Here is an 8,049-nt window from a genome sequence, read left to right as displayed (position 1 = left end):
TATTTTAGGTGCAAGACCATTGAAGGTATTATTCAAATAAACAGAGTAACCATTATTCTCCTTAAATGAATAACCGTATTGCGATAAACATAATCCAATCATGTTTATGCTCAACACCAAATAACAATTATTTAGGTTCAACAATCTCGATGGTAGAGGGAGCATGTGATGCTTGATCACATCAACCTTGGAAACACTTCCAACACATATCGTCATCTCACCTTTAGCTAGTCTCCGTTTATTCCGCAGCTTTTATTTCGAGTTACTAACACTTAGCAACCGAACCGGTATCTTATACCCTGGTGCTGCTAGGAGTACTAGTAAAGTACACATTCATATAATGTATATCCAATATACTTCTGTCGACCTCGCCTGCCTTCTCATCTACCAAGTATCTAGGGTAGTTCTGCTTCAGTGACCGTTCCCCTCATTACAGAAGCACTTAGTCTCGGGTTTGGGTTCAACCTTGGGATTCTTCACTAGAGCAGCAAATGATTTGCTGTTTCATGAAGTATCCCTTTTGCCCTTGCCCTTCTAGAAACTAGTGGTTTTACTAACCATCAACAATTGATGCTCCTATTTGATTTCTACTTTCGCGGTGTCAAACATCGCGAATAGCTCAAGGATCATCATATCTATCCCTGATATGTTATAGTTCATCATGAAGCTCTAATAGCTTGGTGGTAGTGACTATGGAGAACCATCACTATCTCATCTGGAAGATTAACTCCCACTCGATTCAAGCGATTGTGGCACTCAGACAATCTGAGCACATGCTCAACGATTGAGCTTTTCTCCCTTAGTTTGCAGGCTTAAGAAACTTGTTAGAGGTCTCATACCTCTTGACGTGGGCACTAGTCTGAAATCCCAATTTCAGTCTTCGGAACATCTCATATGTTCTGCGACGTTTCAAAAAAAGTCTTTGGTGCCACAATTCTAAACCGTTAGCATTACGCACTGAACTATCATGTAGTCATCAAAACGTGTATGTCAGATGTCTCGCAACATCTACAGACGACGCTGAGGTTCAGCACACCGAGCGGTGCATTAAGGACATAAGCCTTCTGTGCAGCAATGAGGACAATCCTCAGTTTACGAACCCAGTCCGCATAATTGCTACCACCAACTTTCAACTAAATTTTCTCTAGGAACATATCTTAAACAGTAGAGCTAAAGCGTAAGCTATGACATAATTTGCAAAGACCTTTTGATTATGTTCATGATAATTGAGTTCATCTGATTATTTAATGAACTCCCACTCAGATAGACATCCCTCTAGTCATCTAAGTGATACATGATCCGAGTCAAACTAGGCCGTGTCCGATCATCACGTGAGACGGACTAGTAATCATCGGTGAACATCTCTATGTTGATCATATCTGCTATACGACTCATGTTCGACCTTTCGATCTCTTGTGTTCCGAGGCCATGTCTGTACAAGCTAGGCTCGTCAAGTCAACCTAAGTGTTTCGCATGTGTTCCGAGGCCATGTCTGTACATGCTAGGCTCGTCAACACCCGTTGTATTCGAACGTTAGAATCTATCACACCCGATCATCACGTGGTGCTTCGAAACAACGAACCTTCGCAACGGTGCACAGTTAGGGGGAACACGTCTCTTGAAATTTTAGTGAGGGATCATCTTATTTATGCTACCGTCGTTCTAAGCAAATAAGATGTAAACATGACAAACATCACATGCAAATCATAAAGTGACGTGATATGGCCAATATCATCTTGCGCCTTTTGATCTCCATCTTCGAGGCGCGGCATGATCACCTTTGTCACCGGCATGACACCATGATCTCCATCATCATGATCTCCATCATCGTGTCTTCATGAAGTTGTCTCGCCAACTATTACTTCTACTACTATAGCTAACGGTTAGCAATAAAGTAAAGTAATTACATGGCGTTTTCTTTGACACGCAGGTCATATAATAAATTAAGACAACTCCTATGGCTCCTGCCGGTTGTCATACTCATCGACATGCAAGTCGTGATTCCTATTACAAGAACATGAACAATCTCATACATCACATATATCATTCATCACATCCTTTTGGCCATATCACATCACATAGCATACCCTGCAAAAACAAGTTAGACGTCCTCTAATTGTTGTTGCATGTTTTACGTGGCTGCAATGGGATTCTAGCAAGAACGTTTCTTACCTACGCAAAAGCCACAACGTGATATGCCAATTTCTATTTACCCTTCATAAGGACCCTTTTCATCGAATCCGATCCGACTAAAGTGGGAGAGACAGACACCCGCTAGCCACCTTATGCAACTAGTGCATGTCAGTCGGTGAAACCTGTCTCACGTAAGTGTACGTGTAAGGTCGGTCCGGGCCGCTTCATCCCACGATGCCGCCGAATCAAGATAAGACTAGTAACGGCAAGTAAATTGACAAAATTGACGCCCACAACTACTTTGTGTTCTACTCGCGCATAGAAACTACGCATAGACCTAGCTCTGATACCACTGTTGGGGAACGTAGCGGAAATTCAAAATTTTCTACGCATCACCAAGATCAATCTATGGAGTAATCTAGCAACGAGGGGAAGGGGAGTGCATCTACATACCATTGTAGCTCGCGATGCGGAAGCGTTGCAAGAACGCGGATGAAGGAGTCGTACTCGTAGCGATTCAGATCACGGTTGATTCCGATCTAAGCGCCGAACCACGGCGCCTCCGCTTCAACACACGTGCAGCCCGGTGACGTCTCCCACGCCTTGATCCAGCAAGGAGAGAGGGAGAGGTTGGGGAAAACTCCGTCCAGCAGCAACACAACGGCATGGTGGTGATGGAGGAGCGTGGCACTCCAGCAGGGCTTCGCCAAGCACTGCGAGAGACGAGGAGGGAGAGGGGTAGGGCTGCGCCAAGAGAGAGATGTTCTCGTGTGTATGGCAGCCCCAAAACCCCCACTATATATAGGGGAGGGGGAGGGGCTGCACCCCATCTAGGGTTGCCCCCCCAAGGGGTGCGGCCAGCCCTAGATCCATCTAGGGGGCGGCCAGAGGGGGGAGAGAGGGGGGCGCCCCACTAGATGGGCCTTAGGCCCATCTGAGCCTAGGGTTTCCCCCCTTCCCCCTTCCCTGCGCCCTGGGCCTTGGTGGGGGGGCGCACCAGCCCACCTGGAGCTGGTCCCCTCCCACACTTGGCCCACGCAGCCTTCTGTGGCTGGTGGCCCCACTTGGTGGACCCCCGGGACCCTCTCGGTGGTCCTAGTACATTACCGATAGCACCCGAAACTTTTCCGGTGACCAAAACAGGACTTCCCATATATAAATCTTTACCTCCGGACCATTCCGGAACTCCTCGTGACGTCCGGGATCTCATCCGGGACTCCGAACAACATTCGGTAACCACGTATATTTATTCCCTATAACCCTAGCGTCATCAAACCTTAAGTGTGTAGACCCTACGGGTTCGGGAACCATGCAGACATGACCGAGACGTTCTCCGGTCAATAACCAACAGCGGGATCTGGATACCCATGTTGGCTCCCACATGTTCCACGATGATCTCATCGGATGAACCACGATGTCGGGGATTCAATCAATCCCGTATACAATTCCCTTTGTCTATCGGTATGTTACTTGCCCGAGATTCGATCGTCGGTATCCCGATACCTTGTTCAATCTCGTTACCGGCAAATCTCTTTACTCGTTCCGTAACACATCATCCCGTGATCAACTCCTTGGTCACATTGTGCACATTATGATGATGTCCTACCGAGTGGGCCCAGAGATACCTCTCCGTTTACACAGAGTGACAAATCCCAGTCTCGATTCGTGCCAACCCAACAGACACTTTCGGAGATACCTGTAGTGCACCTTTATAGCCACCCAGTTACGTTGTGACGTTTGGTACACCCAAAGCATTCCTACGGTATCCGGGAGTTGCACAATCTCATGGTCTAAGGAAATGATACTTGACATTAGAAAAGCTTTAGCAGACGAACTACACGATCTTGTGCTAGGCTTAGGATTGGGTCTTGTCCATCACATCATTCTCCTAATGATGTGATCCCGTTATCAACGACATCCAATGTCCATGGTCAGGAAACCGTAACCATCTATTGATCAACGAGCTAGTCAACTAGAGGCTTACTAGGGACATGGTGTTGTCTATGTATCCACACATGTATCTGAGTTTCCTATCAATACAATTCTAGCATGGATAATAAACGATTATCATGAACAAGGAAATATAATAATAACCAATTTATTATTGCCTTTAGGGCATATTTCCAACATGAACCTACCAAGAGGCATTGGAAAGGTGTCAAGGACGTCTTCCGTTACCTGCAAGGGACCAAAGATCTTGGCCTGTTTTATAAAAGAAATCAAGACCTATCTATTATATGCTATGCCGATGCTGGGTACCTATCGGACCCGCATGATTGCAAATCGCAGACTGGATATGTTTTCCTTTGTGGTGGAACTGCATTTTCCTGAAAATCGTCCAAGCAAACACTTGTGTCGACTTCCACGAACCACTCGGAAATCATGGCACTATTCGAAGCGTCAAAAGAGTGTGTATCGCTTCGGCGGATGATCGGCCACATTCAGCAAACATGTGGGCTGAACACCGTACAAACCCCTACCATTATCTATGAAGATAATGCTGCTTGTTTTGCACAAGTCCAGATGGGTTATGTGAAGAGTAACCTCACAAAGCATATTAGTCCCAAGTTCTTCTATGCACATGAGCTGCAATAGTTGAACGAGGTGAGAGTTTTGCATACTAAGTCATGTGACAATCTTGCTGATATGTTCACTAAATCATTACCGGCATCAACCTTGGACAGGTGTGTGCGTGGAATCGGTATGATGAGACTTAGAGAGATGCAAGGTTCAGGGGGAGAAACTTCACAAATTCGTCGTTAAAATCTCGATCCTGGTGATCGAGTACTCAACTTGATGGTTGAGTGGATTGTACTCTTTTTCCCTTGAGTGAGTTTTCCTGATGTTTCTCACACGAGGTTTTTGACGAGGCAATTCGTGCAATACAACAACGTATATTGTATGCTCTTTCTCCATATTTTTTCCCACTGGGGTTTTCGGAGTTTTGAGGCATGGATATACGGATAATTACCCAAAGGGGAGTGTTGGGAAACCGGCCCACCACGAGGGTGGCGGCGGCTAGCGCACGAAGCGCTCAGGATAGCCCCTCCCGGTTCCACACTTTACGTTAAGTGGGTACTTATCTCTTGACCCTGTACCCCTATATAAAGAGACGAGGAGCAATCATTGTAACCCCTGATCATTGATTAATAAAGCTGGTCTCCTCCATACTTCTCTGTGTCATTTACTTTCGCGTGTTCGACTACTTCGTCTACGACGCTCGCTCTCGCTCCGCAACCTTGGACCGGACTCGCCGGCGGAGTTGCGGAACACTACCCATAGTAGTAGCGCGGGTGTACAACACGGGCTACTGCTATCCACTTAGTAGTAGCGCGGATTTAACATCACGCGCTACTACTACTGCCTGCCCGAGGAGGTATGATGAAAATTATTTAGTAGTAGCGCGGATTTTTGTACCCTCTCTACTACTATGGGTTACTAGCAGCATGTTTTTACTGCGCTCGCTATTACTAAGTAGCAGTAGCGCGTGACAAATAACCCGCGCTACTAGTAAGCTCCTGTGTATAAGGTTTTCCCTAGGAGTGTAACCCTCTTGGCAATTTGAAACATGACATGGAAAAAACAGGAACAGATTGGGCAACTGCTTTTACTAGAACTTCCTTGCCCGCCGTAGACATGGAGTTTTCAATCCACCCTTGCACCTTGCTCCAGAGTCAATCTTTAAGATACTTAAAAGCCCCATTCTTTGAACTACCAATGTCAGACAGCATGCCAAGGTATTTTTCATTCAAAGTCTGGTTTGGCACACTTAACAATGTTTTTATCTCCAAGCGTATGCTCTCTGGGACACCTTTGCTGAAGAAGATTAAGGATTTATCATAGTTGATTCATTGACCTGAAGCCTGGCAATAAACATCTAGGACTTGTAGCCAAGTCCTCCTTATCAACATAGGTGTTGGCCTGGCTATTCTTCGGTTAGCTGAAAATAAACTTTGCATCGGTCGATTTTTCCTCTCACGTACAGATGCCTGGACCCTATCATACTAGGACGGGGCTGGCTCCGCCTGGCCTGGAGCAGCCCACAAGTCCACATAAAATGGTTTGATCAATAATTAGCTGGATGCTCTCTGTAATAAAAAAAGTTCATTTCTCTCAAAAAAAAGTTAATTAGCCTGAGGTGGTGACGTGCGTTGCAATTCAGCGTCGTCGTTGTATTGTTGTTTGAACGGTGAGTACATTATGGAATTCGCACTGGTCCATAATATGCAGGTTACTCTATTATGTGATTGTACTTGTATATATTATGGACCAGTGCAAGTTCTAGGCATTCTGTTTGCAAGTTTTTGCTATCATTCATTTTAAATGATCTTTCTTCTATTAGGTTATATGAATGTCCTTAATTCATTCTTTTTAGAATAAATTTTGCTTATAATTTGTTTTTGCTTTTGTTTCTGGTAACACGATGTCATGAACCATTCGTCTTTAGATTGAAATTTCTAATGTTTTATGAGTTTGCTATTTGACAAGCACGTGGACTTTGTAATTTTTCTTTTGCTTTTATTTGTTTCTCTTTCTTTTTTCTAAGTAGTATTTTTTTTCTTTATGTGTAATATGTTTGTCATTTTGACATTGTTTCAGTTTTCATTTTATTTATTCTTTAAGGCTAATACTAATGCCACTAATTCATCATTTCTTAGAAAATTTCATTGTTTTGTTTTTTATTTTATTTATTTATTTCTTAAGGGTAATACAATGTCACTAATCCATTCTTCGTTGGAAAACTTCATTATTTTGTTTTTGTCTTATTTTATCTTATTTAGGGTAATAACAACGCCACTCATTCATTCTTTATTAGAAAATTTTATTATTTTGATTTTTTCTGTTATTATTTTATTTTATTTCTTTTTTAAGGATAGTACTAATGCCACTAATTCATTTCTTCTTAACAAACTTCTTTTTAGTGTAAATTCCACTATTATAAGCTTATTCTTGCATATTATAAAAGAGGGCAATTTGAAGATTGTGTGTAATTTTTTAATTATTTTTCATTTTCTTTATTATTGAGGGTGATACCAATGCCACTAATGAATCCTCACATAGAAAACATCATTTTTTTAAATGTATGTGCGAGTATACATGCAAGTACTATACAATATGTGTGTAATTATGCGAGAGTGCAAAAATTGCACTATTATGTGCTTATTATTTGCATATTACAAAAGTGCAATTTCAATGCAAAGTTGTGTGCAAGTTTTTCTTTTTATTTCTTCTGAATGGACTACCAATGCCACGGATTCATTCTTTCTTAGAAAACCTCATGCTTAAATTTAGTTTTATTGTTTATTTTATTTTGTTTATTATTTATGGGTAATATCAACCACTATTTCTTTCCTTCTTGGGAAACTTCATTTTTTGGTTTTCTTTACTGTTTTTATTTATTTATTTATTTATTTTTGTCTTGTGTCTTGTTATATTAGGCATCGAGTCAGCTTTTATTATGTTTCAGACCAAGATCAAGCATATGGTGGTTGTCTATTTTGTGGTTGCAAATGGTCGAGTTTCAATTTTATTCTATTATATGTCTTTGTTCAATAGTGCTTACTTGATTTTTTTTATTGGCGTATTTTATCCAATATATTGTTTGTGCAAGTTTGCGGTCTATTCTAGTTCCCGCATAAAATAAAAGACTTTGATATAAGTCTTTATGAATTGTTCATGTTAGGTATAGTTGTACAATATTTTTTTAAATAGTTTTTGTTATTTATTTTAGGGTAAACTATTGTCATAATTCATTCTCATTAGAAAGACAGTTTTCCTTTATTTTTGTCGTTGTTGTTTATTTGTTAGTCAACACAACCAATATAATTCTTTCTTCCTTAGAAAAAAATTGTTTTGGTTTTTTCTTCTTTAAGGTACGATGCAACCATGTTCGCATCAGATATGACCAAATATATT

Source organism: Triticum aestivum, chromosome 2D, assembly GCF_018294505.1.
Source record: "Triticum aestivum cultivar Chinese Spring chromosome 2D, IWGSC CS RefSeq v2.1, whole genome shotgun sequence".
Taxonomy (NCBI): Eukaryota; Viridiplantae; Streptophyta; class Magnoliopsida; order Poales; family Poaceae; genus Triticum; species Triticum aestivum.
Note: the sequence above shows the minus strand (reverse complement) of the source record.